This window comes from Pundamilia nyererei, unplaced genomic scaffold, assembly GCF_000239375.1.
Source record: "Pundamilia nyererei isolate P.nyererei 1_Seehausen unplaced genomic scaffold, PunNye1.0 scaffold00195, whole genome shotgun sequence".
NCBI lineage: Eukaryota > Metazoa > Chordata > Actinopteri > Cichliformes > Cichlidae > Pundamilia > Pundamilia nyererei.
This window is the reverse complement of record NW_005187596.1, coordinates 978,421-996,815: the sequence shown is the minus strand read 5'-3', so window position 1 is coordinate 996,815 and position 18,395 is coordinate 978,421. Positions and strand designations below refer to the sequence as shown.

The 18,395-nt window shown below is 40.7% G+C and overlaps 1 protein-coding gene across 2 annotated transcripts in view; it reads right to left on the bottom strand.

The window, feature by feature from the left end:
* LOC102198298 (BMP/retinoic acid-inducible neural-specific protein 3-like) overlaps nucleotides 1-13,509 on the bottom strand; it is a 55,823-nt gene extending 42,314 nt beyond the window's left edge. The window contains exon 1 of one of the 2 annotated variants that reach the window (XM_005747362.1): nucleotides 12,804-13,509. The gene's annotated coding sequence lies outside the window, so the exon portion shown is untranslated. Of the gene's footprint in view, nucleotides 1-11,648; nucleotides 11,702-12,803 lie in introns of those variants that run through there. The other variant, XM_005747363.1, reaches the window with a different exon arrangement.
* Between the last annotated feature and the right edge of the window lie 4,886 nt (nucleotides 13,510-18,395).

The following is an 18,395-nucleotide window of genomic DNA, read 5'->3' as shown; positions in this document are numbered from 1 at the left end:
ACTGTATATAGTAACTATTAAGTCTAATATACCCTAGTAAGCTATAGTACTTTTTCCTTTGGGAAGGTACCATCTGTGCAGTCTGCAATTCTGTTGAAGAAAGATGTTGAATCTATTTAATTATTGTAGAAAAATAATTGATTTTTTTACACATGCATTGAATTTAAGTTGATTGCGTTGATCAAGCATCACAGGGTGGGGGGTGGTTGCCTTTTTTTTTTTTTGCTGGGAGTTGGCAGCCCTATTATTTAGGTTGCTTAATATTTCTGCTAAGTACTCTTTAAAATACCGGAATAGGGAGGATGGTGTAGGTTTGAGTAAATTAGATACATCAGTATTGCTGAACTATGTAATATTTTGGGTGCAGTGTATTTTTTGCCTACAGGTATAACAGAATAGCTTTGGTGTTTTGTGTTTTAAAACTCGAGTGTGAACTTATACAAAATGCAGCAAGATGTATTTAAAAAAAACAGTTTTATTCATTAAAAAATACATATTCATATTCATATCGGTATCTGCAAATATCCAAATTTATGATATCAGTATTGGTATCAGACATAAAAAAGTGGTATCGTGCCATCTCTAGCAATAAAGTGCTGTGAATCCATCTTACTTTAGAGAGACACAAAACCATTTAGCCCCCCACCCAAAAAAAGTGTATTTAACTTTTGTTACAATTCGTCGCATTCACTGCTCCATGTGAGCTGGGATTTCCATCCAAAAGAAAATAATTTGAACTGAAAAGACTTGATTACTAATTTTACACACTTCTACTGCAGCCTGGTGCTGTGATTTGCAGAAATATTCGGATGTAGAAGTTCCACCAGGAAGAAAAAAGTCTAAACTGGCATGATTCTAATTATAAATTCATCTCTTTAACTTGGTGAATAATTGCTTTGCTGCTGTTTTTAAAACTATCCCCGTCATACTTCAACACTTCACTGTCACACCGCAACACATCTATTAAGAGCTGCAGTTTCATGCAAATCAATGGAAGGAAGAACACACTCCCACACGCACAGACACACTTTAAGATAAAAAGTCTTGGCTGCTGTGATTTATCAGACTACCTGCTGTTCAGACTGTTGTCCAGAGCTCGCATTAGTCTCTATCACCATTTTGAGTTCTGTCAATCATCTCCCCTGCAGTGTGTGTGCATGTATGTGTGTTGGGGTATGGGGGGTGGGGGGTGAGTCCCATTACAGTATTGTGATGACAATCTGTCATGTTAAGTCAGCCATATGACCGGGGGTGTGAAGGTTTAAAAAAAAAAAACCCACTGCTCTCAGACAATGCAGGCGACAGCACTGGAAGAACACACCACAGCTTGAGGTGGGTAAAGGGAAGAAAGAAAAAGAACAAAATTGCTATCAAATACGATGATATATTCATCTACAGGGTTAATTATTGAAAGTTAAACATGCAGGAGGACTTTCATTTAGTCATTTTAATGAGATGAGATGAGCTGGCAATTTGGAAATTGATTTCAGTCTGACATCGCTGTCAGCACTCCCCAGACTCAGTTTGTCAAGCCCTGGTGTGTGTGTCCATTCTCACTTGTGTTTATGTAAACATCTGTATAACCAGCTTTATGGTTTAGTGTGCTTTTAATTAACAGAAAGCACATGCTAATGCCTGTACATGCAATTTGGTTTTTGCATGACATCATTGAACTATGCAAAATGTGTGTTTTTTTTAAAAAGACATGTATATTCAGATCTCCAACAGGCAGTTAAGTCTCAATTGCACCAATGCAGGTCTCAAATCTAAACTCAAATGTCCAAGTTGGGTTATAAGTATTAAACTGAGTCATAATCCAAGCTGTTCGAGTATTTTGTGGAACATTTTTCTTTCACAGCTGCTGCATTGTGCTTAAAGTACATTGCCAAAATTGAAGAAATTAGTCTCTAGCCTGACTTGGGTCTTGAGTTATTTTACTTTCAAATCTTCTGTGAGCTCAAGACTTCAGGGAGGTGAGTCAAAAGGTCACATTTCAGAGCAGTCCGGAGCAGTCAAGTCTTTGATTCTACCGCTGGGAATAGACCTTAAGTTTATTAAAACCTGCAAAGAGCAGACTCCCTGTCTGTTAGACTCCTCCTAACATGCCAGGGTTCCTCGGTGTTAACAGCTGAAGGGTGGGACACCTGACTCAGTGACTGGAGTTGGGATGCATCCAGCCCCTGAAATCCCACCTTTTACAAAAAAAGACACAGACAAACAGAAAGAAAAAGATGTACTGCTAATGTATGTTACAGCTTTACATTGTAGAGCCACAGACACAAAGGGGAAAGCCAGACTTGGATGAGGCGATGAAAAGCTGGATGTGGGAGGGGAAGAACTCTGCAGGGACAGCCGATGGAGACAGCGCTTTATGAGACTGAGGTGAACTTTGCCCAGCAGTGACCCTGCACTGAAACCTGATGAACTGGATCAGAAAAATTATTTGCTCTCATAGCAGCCCACTGCTTTATCATTTGCATAACATTTTTATTTTTTATTTTTTTTGCGGATTGTTGAAAAATCATCTTTATGATAATCTAACTGGGAAAGACTTGATCAAACGGAAAAACTAACTGATCAGGTCAGGTCAAAGACTACACCCACAAGTCTGCAGTTTTGATAAGTACACATTACCTTAAGGTCTTGTATAACATGCAGTAGGCAGAAACGTGGTACAATTTTAAAGAAACAGGGCCGAGAACGGTGTTACCCGGTGCCGAAACAGGGCAAATCCTCCCCCGGATCTCTTTCAACTTCTTTGTTGTTGATGCGGTTAAACTGTGAGTGTTTCCTTCAGCAATTTCTCCTCGCATTCCAGCAGCGCTGAATAGTTTATTGGACTGTGACAGAGAGACCTCTGTCTTCCCAGCATTTCTGTTATCGTCTGCCACGCTCTCCGTTTGAGCTTGAGCGTTTCACTTTTCTTTCTCCGTCCCTATTCCTTCAGCAGAGACGCTGCCACACAGTGAGCAGTTATGCTTTGTGTGTGTTTTGTCAAAAATCTGACACCAAAGTTACGGGTTACTATCCTATAGTGTGAAGTTTGAGAACAAGTTGCTGTGTACTGACAGTGTGCCTCTGCTGCAGTAAAATGGCCCCAAAAATAAGCTGCTAGTGCAGCTCCATTAGATGAATCCACACCTACCTCCAGCCTCTCATAACACAGATGAAATGCTTTGTTTTTTTCTACTTTACATTGTGCATGTTGTGTATAAAGTGACCTTGCTCAGAGGGCAGTTTCTGGCATGTTAATATCAAAATACAGCTCAGAGGTCACATTTAAAGACTCTTTAATCCTATCATCCAACAGGCAGCTGTCCAAAACGCTGATGCAGGAGAACATGGGCCTCTCTCGAATCTCTTCGCCTCGCTTTCTCTCTTTTTCACCCCACCATACTTCTTTTGTCTCACCTTCCTCACACAACCCACTCTCATCCTCATCTGCCTCAATTACCTCTAAAAGCCAACTTTGCATCAAATCGCTAATGACATACGGACATTTGCTATTTTTAGACAAATGCATTTCTCTCTTTTTTTTCTTACTTTACCTCTAGATTATGCTATAATATTCAACTTGTGCACTCAGTGCATTTCATGCTGTGTTAAAAGCTGTGTTAAAAGCACTCGTCCTTGAGCCCCCTGTATAATCTAGAAACAACAAAACAAATGTCGGGAGATAGAAGATGGAAGGAATTTTCATGTGAAGCAGTAAGGAAGCAACCGGAGCTCCAGCAGATCCACTCAAATATGATTTTGCACGACGTGGGCCAGCAGTTAGCTAGAGGCTGTTTGGAACCTCTGTATAAAATAAAAGCACTGTTTGTTCATGTGAGGTCCTCTCAATGGAATTGTGACGGGAGTGCAAATGATGGGGGACCAGATTTTCCCACACATGAATTTAATGAAGAGTTGCGTCCTCCGGATTGGCAAATACCAAGAACAATATTGGAAGGAGGCGAGATGTGGCATCATATAGCAAATCCATGTTTATGTGAACAATCAAGTGACTATTGTTTTTCCACTCTTTTCATAAGTCTCAAAAAAGGCTGCTGGGCTTATTCGATGAGGACTGAGGTAATTATCATTTCAATTTACAATCTGAAAAAAGTAAAACATAATATTCCATAAACCTTTTTTCCTAGATTTGTAAACACCTGTCATTGTGCTCTCAAGGTTTCCAGCAGCTATCTGACGAAATGGACAGTCAGCACGTGCCCCCATGCACAATCACTTCAGCCTTGTCATGTGACACATGATTGTTTTTCATGTAAAAGAAAAAAAATTGTCCAAGACATTTGCAGAGGAAACATAATGTTTCTTTGAGCAGCGGGAACACTCAGAGATTGCAATTTATCTTTGAAATGACACCTATGACAAGGTCCTGTTTATTTCTGTGGGGAAGAAATATCCATTTGGAAATGCTTTCCTTTTTTTGTCCTGCTACTTCAATAGAGAGAGGAGGGTGTTAAACAAATGGCCATTCCACTGAAGCACAGCCAACAGTGGATCAAACTACAACATTTTTACGCCCACTGCCCATCATAATGGCAGGCTATATTCAGTAAGCACCGCTGAACATCAAATATTTCAGCTGAAAAAATACTTAACAAGTCATCTTTGATGACTCTCATCATATGCAAGGTTTAATTTCTTGTCATTACGTGACCTAAAGGCCACGTACGTCGATGGCACAGCAAAAAAAAAAGAAAAAAGTGATGCGTAACTCTGTGATACATCTTTCTCATCTTATTCAAATTCTGAATAAAACATTTGTCAAGTTATTTCCAAATACATTTCATCTCTTGGGGTTTAAACCATTCTCTGCAATCACAGAAAATTCCCTTCGCCTCATTTTCATTTATATAGAGTTAGATCACAACAACATTCATTCTAAGGCACTTGATAATCTAAGATAAAGACCCTACACTGCTGCACAGAGAACCCCAATGTTGCAATAATCCCCTCTGAGAAAGCACCTGGCAACAAGGGGGAGGAGGAACTCCCTTTTAACAGGAAGGAAGGGCATCTGGCAGAAGCAAGCTCAGGGAAGGGTCGGCATCTGCTGCGACCGGTTGAGGAGTACGCAGGTAGAAGGAACATAAAAACACAGACAACATGGTGTGTGCTCAATAAAGTCTGAAAGAAGCAAAGAGTTTCTGCAGTATACTTTCAGACAACATTTTCTCATCTGGATTTGTAAAATATCATCTCAAAACTCAGGTTTCCTTCTAGTTTTTTCTTTCTTAATCTTAAAATCCAGGTAGTCACACTAAGGTACAGATTGTACTTATTGACATCGACTGCCAACATCTATAAAAGTGCTTGTATGTGCAGCACTAAAGAAAACCTTGTGTCCTATAAATGAACAAAAATGCAATTATATGATCAGAATCCTTAACCTTCAGCATATGGCGGTGATATAAAAGACCACACTATTTTCTTCTTTTCAGGCTAAAGATACAACCGTTGGGTTTGCTGCTGTATCTCATCAAGCGTATTAAAGGTAATTTGGCAAAAAGAAATATGACAAAGGGAAGAACCTGAAGACTTTTATGATTTGATACCATCAACCAAGACAGGCTTGCTGAGGCTAAATATGATTCTGTGTGCTCTGGAATGTGTATAATGTTAATGCATTACTTTTGCTTAATGGTGGAATTGAGAAATAAACTCCCCAGTCTCTCTCTCTGTTCCTCCCTAACTGTCTCTCAATCTCTCTTCCTGTCTCCACATGTACAGCCGTGTCTGAGCCACGACGTTATTAGCCATTAAGTTGATAGCAGTTGGATGGCAGAAAAAAAAGCTCTACAAAATGCCTTGCAGGTCTCATCCAGTATTGCCGTAGGGTTTTCTTTAAAATACCCAAAAAAGCAAATATTTAATTTGCTGTTTAGATATTTTTATTTCCTTAATGTGGGTCAAGAATTTGAGCTCCTAACAATAAATTAGTGACTTACAAATATTGAGAGCCCAACACAAGTAGAGCCATTTAATCTTTTGAATGAATTTTCAGATTCAAATCAGTGATTTCAGTCCCTAACACTTCTAATGCAGGTGTATCGTCCATTCTAAATTGCATGTGTATTACTGTGGACTTCTGTTAGATATTACATTTATCGGACTATTAAGTGCCATATCTCAACTGCAATAATGACACGCTGCGGGACGTGCAGTCATTTCACAATGAAAGAATTACCGTTTTTTCTCGGAACATAACTTCAGATTGGAAAGCAGGGTTGGCTGTTTTATTTTTATTTTTGCGAGAACACCAGTCAAGCAAAAATGAAACACATGTCCATAACTTAGTCATCTCTCAAAATGTTCTTCCCTGAGGCAAAAAAGTCAATGAAAAGATGAGACACTGAGTCAAAGCATTTTTCATCACAAGAACTACTGGTGGTTACATTAAAGGTATGACGTGCACAGTGCGGAGCCAGCATTTCCTCCAGCTATTTGGAGCATCTGCGTGAAAACGACAGCTCTCTTTGTTTTGTTTTTCCCGTTTTTCCCAGAAAACACTGAAAGATTCAATAAAAACCATTATTTGTAATGCCCTCAGATGGTACAGCTGTAAAATCTCACAGATTAGCAGCCCTGGGATGAAATAAAATGTTTGCAAATTCCTCATTCGGTCAAAGAAATGATTTCATAGAAGCCGTGATTGCCGATATCCTCGACATTATTCGTTGCTCGTTTTGAAAGCGGGTGATTGATTCACAGGCTTCTTGAGCTAAATTAACAAAATTAGCAGTGTTGCCACTTTGAGTTAATATCTCAATTGATTTTGCTAAACAGAATATTCTAAACAGCTCATTTATTTCGCCTTGCCTACCAATCTGCTCCATTTGTGATGAATAGATGTATCTGTCTGCACAATTTTTTTTTTCTTTCAGGCTGCGCTGCAGCTCTTCCAGTAACTTTGTGTAACAGCCAAAATTACATGTTTCCTCCAGAGATATAGGGCTGGCTACCGACTGCAGTGTTGGATCTTGACTCTCACCCCGTCTTTTGGAGGATACAGTAAGCTTGATGAGACGAGGGAACTCCCAAGCCTAATCTTTCTTGAGAATTTCAGCAGCCGTTCTTTTTCCGGAGATTGGGACAGAACTGAGCTTCCAGCCCCCGAACATCTGCTCACTTATTGAAGAATGCCAGAGCTGTAATGGTCACCTGCCTGAGCTGTGTGTGTATGTGTGTGTTTAAGTGTAAATGTATGTATGTGTGTTCTCACAAAGTGTCCCCATATCCATGTCTGGAACACACACACACAGCAGATCTACTTTCTTGGCACAGCAAATATGCAAATTGAAACAAGTCTCTTTTTGTGATATCTCACAATTTGAACACATTTGAAGGAAAACAATAGTAGAAAAATAGATGGAGGGGAGGCATGCGCTTTGCAGGGGGGAGGATTTGATTAAAACATTTCATTAGAATTTCTTCAACAGGATCCACTTTGTAACTTGTCTGCAAGCCAACCCTGAAACCATCCTCAAAGTAGGGAAACAGGAACTGATAAACTTTACATCTTCCCCTCCGTGCTGACTAATGAGGTTTTTGGCCCTAATTAACCTAGTTATCTTCCCCGCTACAACTGTCAACAATGCCTCTCATACCAGTGCCACGGGTAAAACACAGCCTTTGTGAAATTATAATATGACTGCCAGTTGCACTCATCCGGCTGTCTTACAAACAAATAAAAGGGATCAGCTCCCATGGTGTCCTGGGAAAAAGACATCAAAGACCAAAAAATAAATAAAAATGTCACTATCAAAGTGCTTACATGCGCAGCCATGAACACACATATTTACAGATCTACAAACATGCATTTAAAAACTTTAGACATGAAAACCCAAAACAATAATACATGAATAGCAACACTAAGCTGCTGCGGGGAAGGTCAGTGGAAGTGTGTAGGCAGTGTGGGTGTGTGACTGAGTGCTTTTTTCCCCTGTACAAACTGTTGTGTAGGTGTTTTTCTGTGGACTCTCAAATTTACTTCTGAGACTTCTGAAGATGCTGGTGATCCAATTTAATGATGGAATGTTTTAAAAAAAAACACCCACCATGATGCTCTCGGATACTAAAATCTGAATTAATAAGAGAAGACAACGAGCCCTAATTTCATGTTTTACATTAAACTGCTCTTTTAAACTCATTTTATCCCTGTAAAGCTATCAGACTTTGTGATTTTCTGCAGTTTTCTTTATCTTTACTAATCCTCTTTGTATGCAAATACATTCCGGTCTACTCATAAAAAAATGGAAACTTATTTACATTTCCTATTTAAACTGGCTGGTGCTGCTATAATCATATATACTACTGTATATTCATGTATTTTTTAACTCTAAAGCAACCAAGCTATTTTAGCAAATAAAATGACAGAGTGGGATGATTTATGGCCCCATTCTATTTTAAATTACTCTATTAATGGCTCTGATTATCATACCTAGGCTGCTTTCTTTATTTATGACAAATGCTCCAACGTAATAGTTGTGTTTTCCAATCATTTTACGTAAAAAGGAGTGCAACAAACAAATCATGCAAACAAAATGACATTTACTCAGCCAATCTTTTTCTGTGGCTTACGAAACATTTATTTTTCAACAATACAGAAGGACAAATACATGTTAAAACTTCTGTTTGTTTGATTGAATTGTGTATTACAGCACACTAGTATCATTTCAAGACCAAAATAGAGACAAAATTGTGACCCTGTGATACTTTAATCATCAACAAAACACAATAGCATCATAGTCAGGCTCATGTTTAATCTTACTTACTTCCATGCCTCTTTTATGTAGATTCATGACACTCAGGAAACATTTTCATGATTAAAATTTATAATATATATGATAATAAAAACAATATAGCAGAAGAATAAGAGTATATAGTTTAATATACAGCTGGTTTCATAAATGAGGTGACACAAAAGTACAATATATCCTATAAATGTTGATAATTATTTGTTGTTTTTGATATGGATAGATCCTCGAACTGAAGATTAAACATATTACGAGCATGTTTAAGCAGTAATATTTACTTATTTTGGAATGGTGCTACTAGAGTAAGCAATTTATATATTTTAAAAAACAGATCATGTAACCGTGCAAGTCATGGATCTGTGACACACAAGAAATCAGGTGAATTTATTCAAATCAAATCTCGCTAAACAGCAATTGTAACAACATGTCTAAAACTCAGCAAACATTAAGATGATTTTTTTTGAAAGACAATGTTTTTTGTTTGGTTGGTTGGTATCTCCTACCTCTACGAGGGTCTGGAGCAACTAGACCCCAAAAACAATGCATTAGAGTTAAGTATGGCGAAGGCAATATACTGTGTACTAATGATGCATTTGCTCAGTGTGGATGCTACTGTCATACAGCAAAAACAAAACCTCTTTGTTCTCCATATGAAATGAATGCAGCTGTGCAACAGTGGAGCCAGGCAGCATATAACCCAATAACCCAGCCCGTGTTATTGTCACAAATGCACGGTGGGACTTTACAGTGAAACAGTGTGTAGTTCTGTTTAACAGGCATAGGCATGTGCCACATAAGACTCTATGTCTTTGTATTAAAAAAAATCCAATTTAATCTTTCTGTGACTATTTACAAAATGAGACAGTAGCTTATTAAGGCGGAGAGACTCGACAGCAGACGTCTTCTAGCCCAACATGGAAATAGATCAGTCCGACAAATCCTTCTCCTCGCAAACGCAGGACGGAAAATTTGGCTGGAGGAAGCAATAAACTGATAACAAAAAACAGCACCCCCCCAGCACCATTCATTTACTACAGCGACAATTCATTATGAAAGATGAATAGCGGCGCGCCCAGTCAGCTCACACACTGACATCAACATTTCACATCACTATGCAAAGAAAGTTAGCTCGCAACACTTCAAGCTCCTCCAAATCAATCCACAGCAAACTTTGATTTCCGAGTGTTGACTATCAATATAATTATGTTAGCACAGGCAGAAAAAATTCTGAGTGTTTCTCCGGCAGCGTACAGTATCTGCATACGTCTTTTCCTTGCGGTGGCTGTCTGTGGAGGCAACGTGAGATCAATCGTTTAGCTCAATCGATGGCGTGTGAAGCAGGTTGGAGGTTTTAACGAGTAAAACTCTGTGAGGATTAATCCGCGAGAATATTGTAAATCATTATAAGGTGCCGTGCGTAAAAGTTCAGCTGAAAGCAAACAGGGGGAAAGCTGTCTTAATGATTGCTCCTCAGACTGTAAACTTCTCACTTTCTAGCATTTATATGGCTGCATATCACTGAGTGGCCAAGAACATACAGAGAGGAAGCTTCTATAAATCACTGGAGAACACAAATAGGCCTCTTCTGCTGGTGGCCTTGTACACACAGACACAAAGGTTGCTCTTAAATTAAAGGCACACATTCCTCCCTCACTATTTACTCTGGGCTCTTTTTTCTTCTGGTATTCTGCTGCAACTCTGACTCTGTGAATATCTGTAAATGGAAATTCACTGCACGATTCTTCCACTACTGATCAGGTAAGCTAGTTAAAATTTGAAAAGCAACCCCCCTCATGTGTCATCCAGTCACATGCTCAGCCACCTCTGTCAGTGCATATTTATGGGCAGGGTGACAGCGTGACACCTGCCTGTTTTAATGACAGGAAGTCTTTCCTTGATCTGTAAAGAATTATGTGCAATATGGTACAATTTTGCTCTCAAAGCAGCCCTGTGTCCATCCGTTTGTGCGCCTCTACAGAATATGCTCAGATTCAACATTCAATTACCAGTTGCCTCAGAGAGAGATTTTTGGCTTAATGCCCCCGTCGGTCTTAATCTGAGAGATTCTACTTTAGCGCCAAAGTCAGCCTCAAATCCCTCAATGAAACTTTTTGATTTTCTCCTCTTTAGCTTTTCTCTCATCTTCTCATCTCTCCCACTTTTCCTTCTTCTCCTTGCAGCGGCTCTTCTCTGTCTGAAGTGAAACTTTGTCAGTTTGCTCATTATCATAAATTAATGGGCTGAAGATGTTGAGCAGATCCCGGCAAAACTCGACCCTCGAAATACCACCTAAACCAAGATGGGGTGATCTTCTTGTTTTTCTTCTTCTTCTCGTTTCTTCTTTAGCTTATGACTTTACTTCCTTATGTCATTGTGTCATCATGCCAACTGTAATTTGCCCCCTAAAAATAACAATTATGATCAATTACAGGGTTTCTTAAGCTGAACACTTGGTACCACCCTCTAAACCTCATCCACCGATCCTCCTGAAGTCAGCAACAGAAAACTACTTTACGTTGCATTAACTTAATGTTCTGCGCAGAGCTTTTCTCGTCCTTTTTCCAGGGCTTTCTGCTCTTTTTTTCCCCACTTCCTCCCACCACATCCGCCCTTCTTCAGCCATCACACCTTCAAATGAAGCTGCCTCCTGCCCACCACTAAACTGTAAGAACAAGGAGCCCTCTCAGGCATGTAGTGCCTCCTGTTAGCCTCAGTCTAAAAAGCCTATAGCTGGTTTCCTGCTCAGTCACAGTTGCCCTGTAAAAGTTCTGTTCAAGCTCGATTTGTTTCCTCTCAAGTACACGTCAATCACAGACAGATGGTCCTGTCATCGTCACTCTGACGGACAAGCAAACAGACACGAACACAGAAAATTAGACTTACATGCCATATACAGCCTCGATTGGCATCTCAGCAGTGAAGTAGAGAAAAAAAAGAATCAGACAAGGTTTTGAGCTCCTTCTGTTTTTGTTGCTCAGATGACCGATGCAAGGAGAGAAATCTCTCTTTTCATAGGAGGAGACAGTGTGCCTTTCAGGCCTGGACACGGTTGAGTTCACCAGTCTCCCAGGATAGATGAGGACACTGCTGAACAGTGGCCCTGTTGTGGCCCTATAAACAGTCTGAGGCTTTGGCACTTGTGCCTAACACTGGCAAGTGGCAATGAGAATTACAGCAGTGATTCACTGACTTTTTTTTTCCTACCGTGAAGCTTTGCAACAAAACAAACCTTCCTGCCACTGCAGTTGGAGGTTTTCACATGAAGTTACATTTAAAATACTGCAAATAGCACCTATGCCAGCATGCCCTCGGGCCACTATGATAGCATTTTAAATGTTATTTGTTTTCTTGGAGGGTATTTGGCTCATTATCGCAGCCTCCACTGATCCCATAAGGCTGCCTTTGACTCATGTGCCTTTTTTGAGGGTGAGGCTTGAGGGTGCGATGTATAATTATGAAATCAGTGGGACTATTTTTTTTTTCACTCTTCCAGCCTGAGAGCAGAGCTGGGAGCTTGGCGAGCAGTACTTTGTCCACACATCAGTATAAGAGATCTGATCCTCCACAGGAGCGAATGCCAATACACCCCTGAGGAATATAGATTAGAAATGTTTGTTGTTAAGGCAGATAAAGAGTGGCAGTGTGGGTGAAGGAGGGGGTGGGGAGGGGGGTGGGTGGAGGAGACAGGCAATGAGAAATGAGGAGGAGATGAGTCTGATTGTGCTCATGTATAAACTGACAAGGCATGAAAAGTAATATTGTGTATGCTCTCCTGAAAGTGCCAGCAGATACAGTTCGGGAGTTTGTGTGCATGTATGCAGGGGTGAGACTGTGTGTATGCGTCTGTGCGTGAGAGTTTCACATTGTACTGTGGTCAAGCAACAAAGAAATTCACTGATGTCACAGTCACAGCAGATGCAAAGAGCTATTCGGGTCAAACACGGTGCTGAGGGTGAACATCCACAGGTAGCGTGGGCTTTTTCTTTTACTTTATACTCGCACAAATTCGACAAATTAAGCTAAATTGCAAGAACTCACCGCGGTTTAGGACGACAGAGAAAGTTTAACTCAGTGTGTCCCATGCTCTCGCCGAATCCCGGTGGCTCTCAGCTGCCCAGATTGTGGAGAAACTCATTTCACAGTTTGTCAGGGTTCAACTGCAACTCCACGGAGGGAAAAAAAAACACCACTCAAAAAAAAAAAAAAAGAAAAACACTCCGAGAAAAAAAAGAGGTAAAGCTGCTCCGGACAAATCCGACGGTCGGTTCTACACCAGTGAGAAACTTTGAGAAAAGCAGTCGGGGGTGCGCTTGGGGTTGACAACCGGCTTATCCCACAGTTAATTCAACGTTCCTGGAAGCAGAGGCTCTGACCTTTCTGGGGATAATGACTTTACAAAATGAAATCATCCAGCAGGAGATGTAGTCAATCGGAGAAACGAGCAGGAGGAGGAGGAGGAGGAGAAAGACTCCAGGAGCGCAGAGGAGCTAACGTTCAGGAGATTAAAAGCTGTCTTAGCGCAGTTACCAGAAAGCGGCGGGGTCCAGCCTCGGACAGATGCGACGGAATGCGGCTACCTGCCACCCCACGAAGATTGTTAAATATCCCGTTGTGAATTCCGCCCCGGCACCGTTTTTCTTTTTTCTTTCTTTTTTTTTTTTTTTTGTTCCACCTACTTGACCCGCCTACTCCGCAGCGCTGTGTGGAGGAGCGCAGATCCTGTGGAAACTGAAGGTATAGGCGCTCAGCAGATAACAGGCATGGGCGCTTCGGCTCTCCCCTGTGCCCCTCTCTCACTTAGTCACATGTTTAAGACACAAGTAGCCCTCTGTAATAGCTGCCAAAGGAGGGTAGACTAAGGTAGCCGACGTGGCGAGAATAATAATGCGTGACTTTCTCCCCCCGCTCACTTCAGATGAAAAGCCCTTTTCGCAAAATGCTCGAAATGGCATTCCTGCCATTAACTTTATGCCCCAATATACTTGTTTTAATGCTGCAGCTATTTCTAAAGACACGAGCATCGGAAGTCATTGAATATCCCTCATAACTGCTTGGCTGCAAACTCCAGAAAAAAGCCCCTCTAGAGAGGACGTCAGTGTTTAAGTCCTTATGTGTCTGAGCTGTCACATTAGTTAGAGGAGGAGAAGGTGTTGAGCATAATGCCTAATCCTCTTTGGTTTTGTCTTGTGGAGCATGCCTATGCATGAACCATGAGTCATTAAATGGCACTGCAAAGGCGGCTCTGCTTCAAAATAAAATAAAATAAAAATAAAAATCACCATGCAGCAGAGATACAGCAACTGAGTGAATGAATAGATGCTGGCATTTTCATAATGACTGTGACAGCACACATTATAGCAACAGGGATCAACGCTGTTCAACTGTATGCTGCCTGGGCACCTGATTTCATTTCAGATTGCATTGATCAAAAGCGGCGCCAGAGCGTGCAGGATGTGAATTGGTCAGGGAGGCGGATTCCGTTTCCTTTTTATTGGCTCTTACTACTTTGCAGAAATAATTAACATGCAGGCTGGTGGGAAAGCGTGCGCACTGTGCCCGAATTACATCTGAAATGCAATTTGAATCCTCTCAGAGAGCAGCCCATAATTCCTAAAACATCAAGAACAAAAAAAAGTGAATGCTAAATACTTCACTGCAGAGATTTCATATTGCATGCACTGATAAACGCTGATGATGAGACTGCAACATATACAATTCTGTGTGTGTCTCTGTGTGTGTGTTTGTGTGTGTGTTGGGGGAGCGGGGGGTGCCAGGGCCGTTCCTCATCTCATAATTCTGTCGGCACCCGAATCTACCCAGAAACAGCAGAAATTAATCCGTGGGAGCAATCGGGGTGTGGAATTCTGTGGGCACAGTAGCCTCGGTGTGGTGCTAATTAACCCAGTTTCCCCGTGCGTTCCAGCCTCCTTTTAGTATGCCGTACCGTACTGGAGCTGTCCGTGGTTCTGAAGTTGATTTATGTCGCGTCCCAGCAGAGATTTGTGGCAGATTCAGCGTGACACAGACTCTGATTTTTTTTATATCCCCAACTGTCAATTCCGATCAGACCGGTGCTGCAAAATGTGACAACTTGTTAGAAAAATGCGTCTAATGTAAGCATTTCCTTAAGTGCGTGCATCCATCTGTATGCTGCAAGTACAAAGATGACAGCGTTGTCCCACTATCAGGCTCATTTGTCATTCATATTAAAGGCCTCTGGCTGCGTAGTTGTTACTGGTGATAAGCTTGTGGGTGGGGTGCCGACCTTGGGCAGAATAACCACGATCTTTTGAGCTCCTGGGATCGTGGAGGTTAAACTTCCTGATCAGCTAAAAACTTTCAATGCTTGGTTGGGTAAACAAGTAGTTCCCGAAGGAAGGCAGACACAGTTTGCACTTTGAGTCAAGTATTACATTATACAGCTGCATCAAACAAACAAACAAACAAACAAAAAACAATGGATGCAATATATTTACTGCCCACAACTGTTAGTATTTATTTACCAACCAAGACTCTGATAATCCTGATTTGTCTTCTGACAAATCTCGTATGACGGGCAAGTCCATCTGGTCAAACTAAAACACAAAGTAAAGGAAAAAGAAAAGGAAAGCTTTGTAAAAGGTTGTATGGCCTTCTGCTTAACTCAAAAGAATGCCGAAGAATGCAAGAAACAGTAGGGTTATGTGTTAGACTATGTGAAAAGGTTGGACAAGGTAATGAAGGGAAAATTATAAAGAAATATTTATAAATATGCAGATGATGCTGTTTAACTAACAAGACAGTTAAAAGAAAGACCAATGGCAGCTCACTTGGCAGAGAAGCCAGTGTGCATATGTGAAGGTTCTGCCTATTGTGTAAAATGTTTGAAAACCACTGGGCTAGACAGTATATAAAAGTTCAAATGTTTTGTTGTGTACTGAAGTCAATATTGTTGCATACACCATGACGTCACTCACTCATTTCTAGACTTAAAGACTCAGCCAGAGGCGATCTTCAATTTTATACTACCCATTTTATGGGAGATAGCTGTAATTCAGTAGTCCAGCTCACAAGGTTGTCCTCGATGAAAAGGTAAAGCTAAATGGCTAAAATAATTGCAAATGAATTTCCCTCATCATTTTTAGTGTTCGCAGAAACTGTATCAACATGTCCAAAATAAAGCAGTGGGCTACATGCTCTACTTGGAGGATAGAAACAAAGTATCGATCCTATCGCACTAGTATCGATCCAATGCCAATACCAGTGCTTGTATCAATAGTATCAGTATTTAGATTGGTGCATTCATCTCTAATGCGTGCCGACTGGTCAACTGAAGATTTAAGACAGAGCACACTCCCTTGGTGGCATCGGTTTTCAAATAATCACACACTAGATGCATATATAAACCACCGTGACAACGTGCATGTGCGTATGAGAAGCAGATGATTGCAGTGGTCAAAGGTGACTGCTACCAGGAGGCTGATGCTCAAAATTCTCTGCTTCTGCTCACTCACCAGTGCTGAAACACAAACCACGTCCACATTTCACTGGATTAGTCATTTCGTATCTGTGAGTGTTAAATACAAAACATATTCACTGATTTTTGGATGTTTAAACACTCTCACTAGAAACATGTTTCTTCCTGCAAATGGCTCCTACTGGAAACAAAGCCCCTTCCTTTTCACTGTTCCTGGCTATGACCCACCAAGTACTATAATTCTATTAATTTCGCTATCAAGCATTAATGACTTCCATTACCATATTAATGAGCGATGTTCATGAAATGGATCTCCATCATGGCTGGTGGAACTGGAACAACCCAGTGGATTTGCTGCTCCAGTGTCTGTGATGAGCAAGACTGTGTAACTAATTTACACCTTAAGCACAATCTCATTAGAGGACCTGGAGGTGTCTGGAGAGCGTCACATTTCATCCGAGCTCCACTGCTGTCTGGATGATGTCCCTCTAGCAGGAAGAGGAGTGTGATATTTGGCCTTTTTCGCTGTCATTCTTCATCTTCTAATGCCAGCGATCGCTTCAGAAAAGGGGTTCACATCCATGTCAGTGCTTAGTCATTCCTGAATCAGAGATGTAACCTTTAAATTTGCGTGAACGCTTGTTTGATTTTACATCTTTTGTCAATAGGGACTTCAATACACAACAGGAAGGGTTGTTTTTTCTTTCTTTTTGTTTTAGTGGATCTTAGTGTAGCAGACACGCTGACTGTCAGGCTCCTGTCAGGCTCCTGCAAACTCTTAAGGTAATTTCTCCACAGTCACACACAAGTCGAATCCTCGCTTGTAATTTGACCTTAGCAGTCTCCAATATCCCTCAGGCAGCCATGGAGGACAGTTGATTCAGATAACTCCATTCCACTGGGTCTGTGAAATGAATTTAGGCCTGTTCAACTAAGGGCCCATTCATTTTGGCTCCATTTCACCGTCTATCATCTCCCCCAGAATACCACCAGAGCAGCAGTTATCTATTCTATATTTAAAACAGCTAGGATTATTTGGTGCAGGGGGGATGAATATACCTCATGCTTCATACAGATTACCCCAAGCTATCTTGTGTTACCTTCTATCTATTGCTGCACTACAGATTTGGTATTAGAATATAAGCCAGTGGCAGCAGTATCATACCCTGTTTATTATGGTATGTGCTTATCTTTGCATACCCAGGACAAAAGGTTCGTGAACAGAAGGAACTTTTAAAACGGCTCAGAGAGAATATTTAACATTTCTTCTCTCCGCAAAAGGAAAACTGCTGCTTTTCCCCTTGACTTTTTAAGGAGGTAAGTTGGAATCATTGTTGTTTAGCTTTTAGTGCGCAACAATGAAATCTCTCTTTCTGTTGGACTTATTGTGCAATTAGCAACACTCTGTGTAGTGGCCGGCATAGGGGTTAATGCTGACCCCTGTGAGGAGAGAAATTAACCTGACACCAGAGGTAGTATAATAAAGGTGAGATAACCTTGTGAACAGTAACACTCTGATAGTGATCTGTGTTCGCATTGGAGATATTTATCACTGTACGACAGCGGCAGTGCTCAACTGTGTGGCTGCTAATTCATTTGGATTGTGGGATTGATAAAGCTGTGGACTAAGGTAAGCTGCTTTCTCTGTCCTTTAGTGAACACAGATCACATTCATAATCTCATACAGATAATGCTCTTTTCTGACAGCCACCTTACTAGAAACACTGGAGACTTTAGTAAAGACAAATTGCAAATGAAATGTAAATTGTATTTCCGTTCACTGTTAATGACGTAAGCTTGAAAAGTTGTATGAAAAAAAAACCCTCTACAAGGTCAAAAAACAAAAAACAAACCAACCCACACTCAGAGTGCCCTTAGGTTAGCTAAAAACTGAACCACTACCCCTGCTAAGCTAATCATTAGCCAGCAAAGCAGAGCTGTAATAAACATTTGACAAAGAACTCCCACTGCTTCTCTTTGATTTTGCTGTAATGTTTTCTTTTCAAATAAACTTAATAACAAGGGTGAAATATTAAAAGACTCAAAAATAATCATCATGATCCGCAGCACAGCTAAATCCATCTGTGTAGTCATATTTATTCTTAGCAATACAGAGATTTCAAGAAAGAAAGCTGGAAAAATTGAGAGATATGGATAGATCAGTGTGCCTTTAT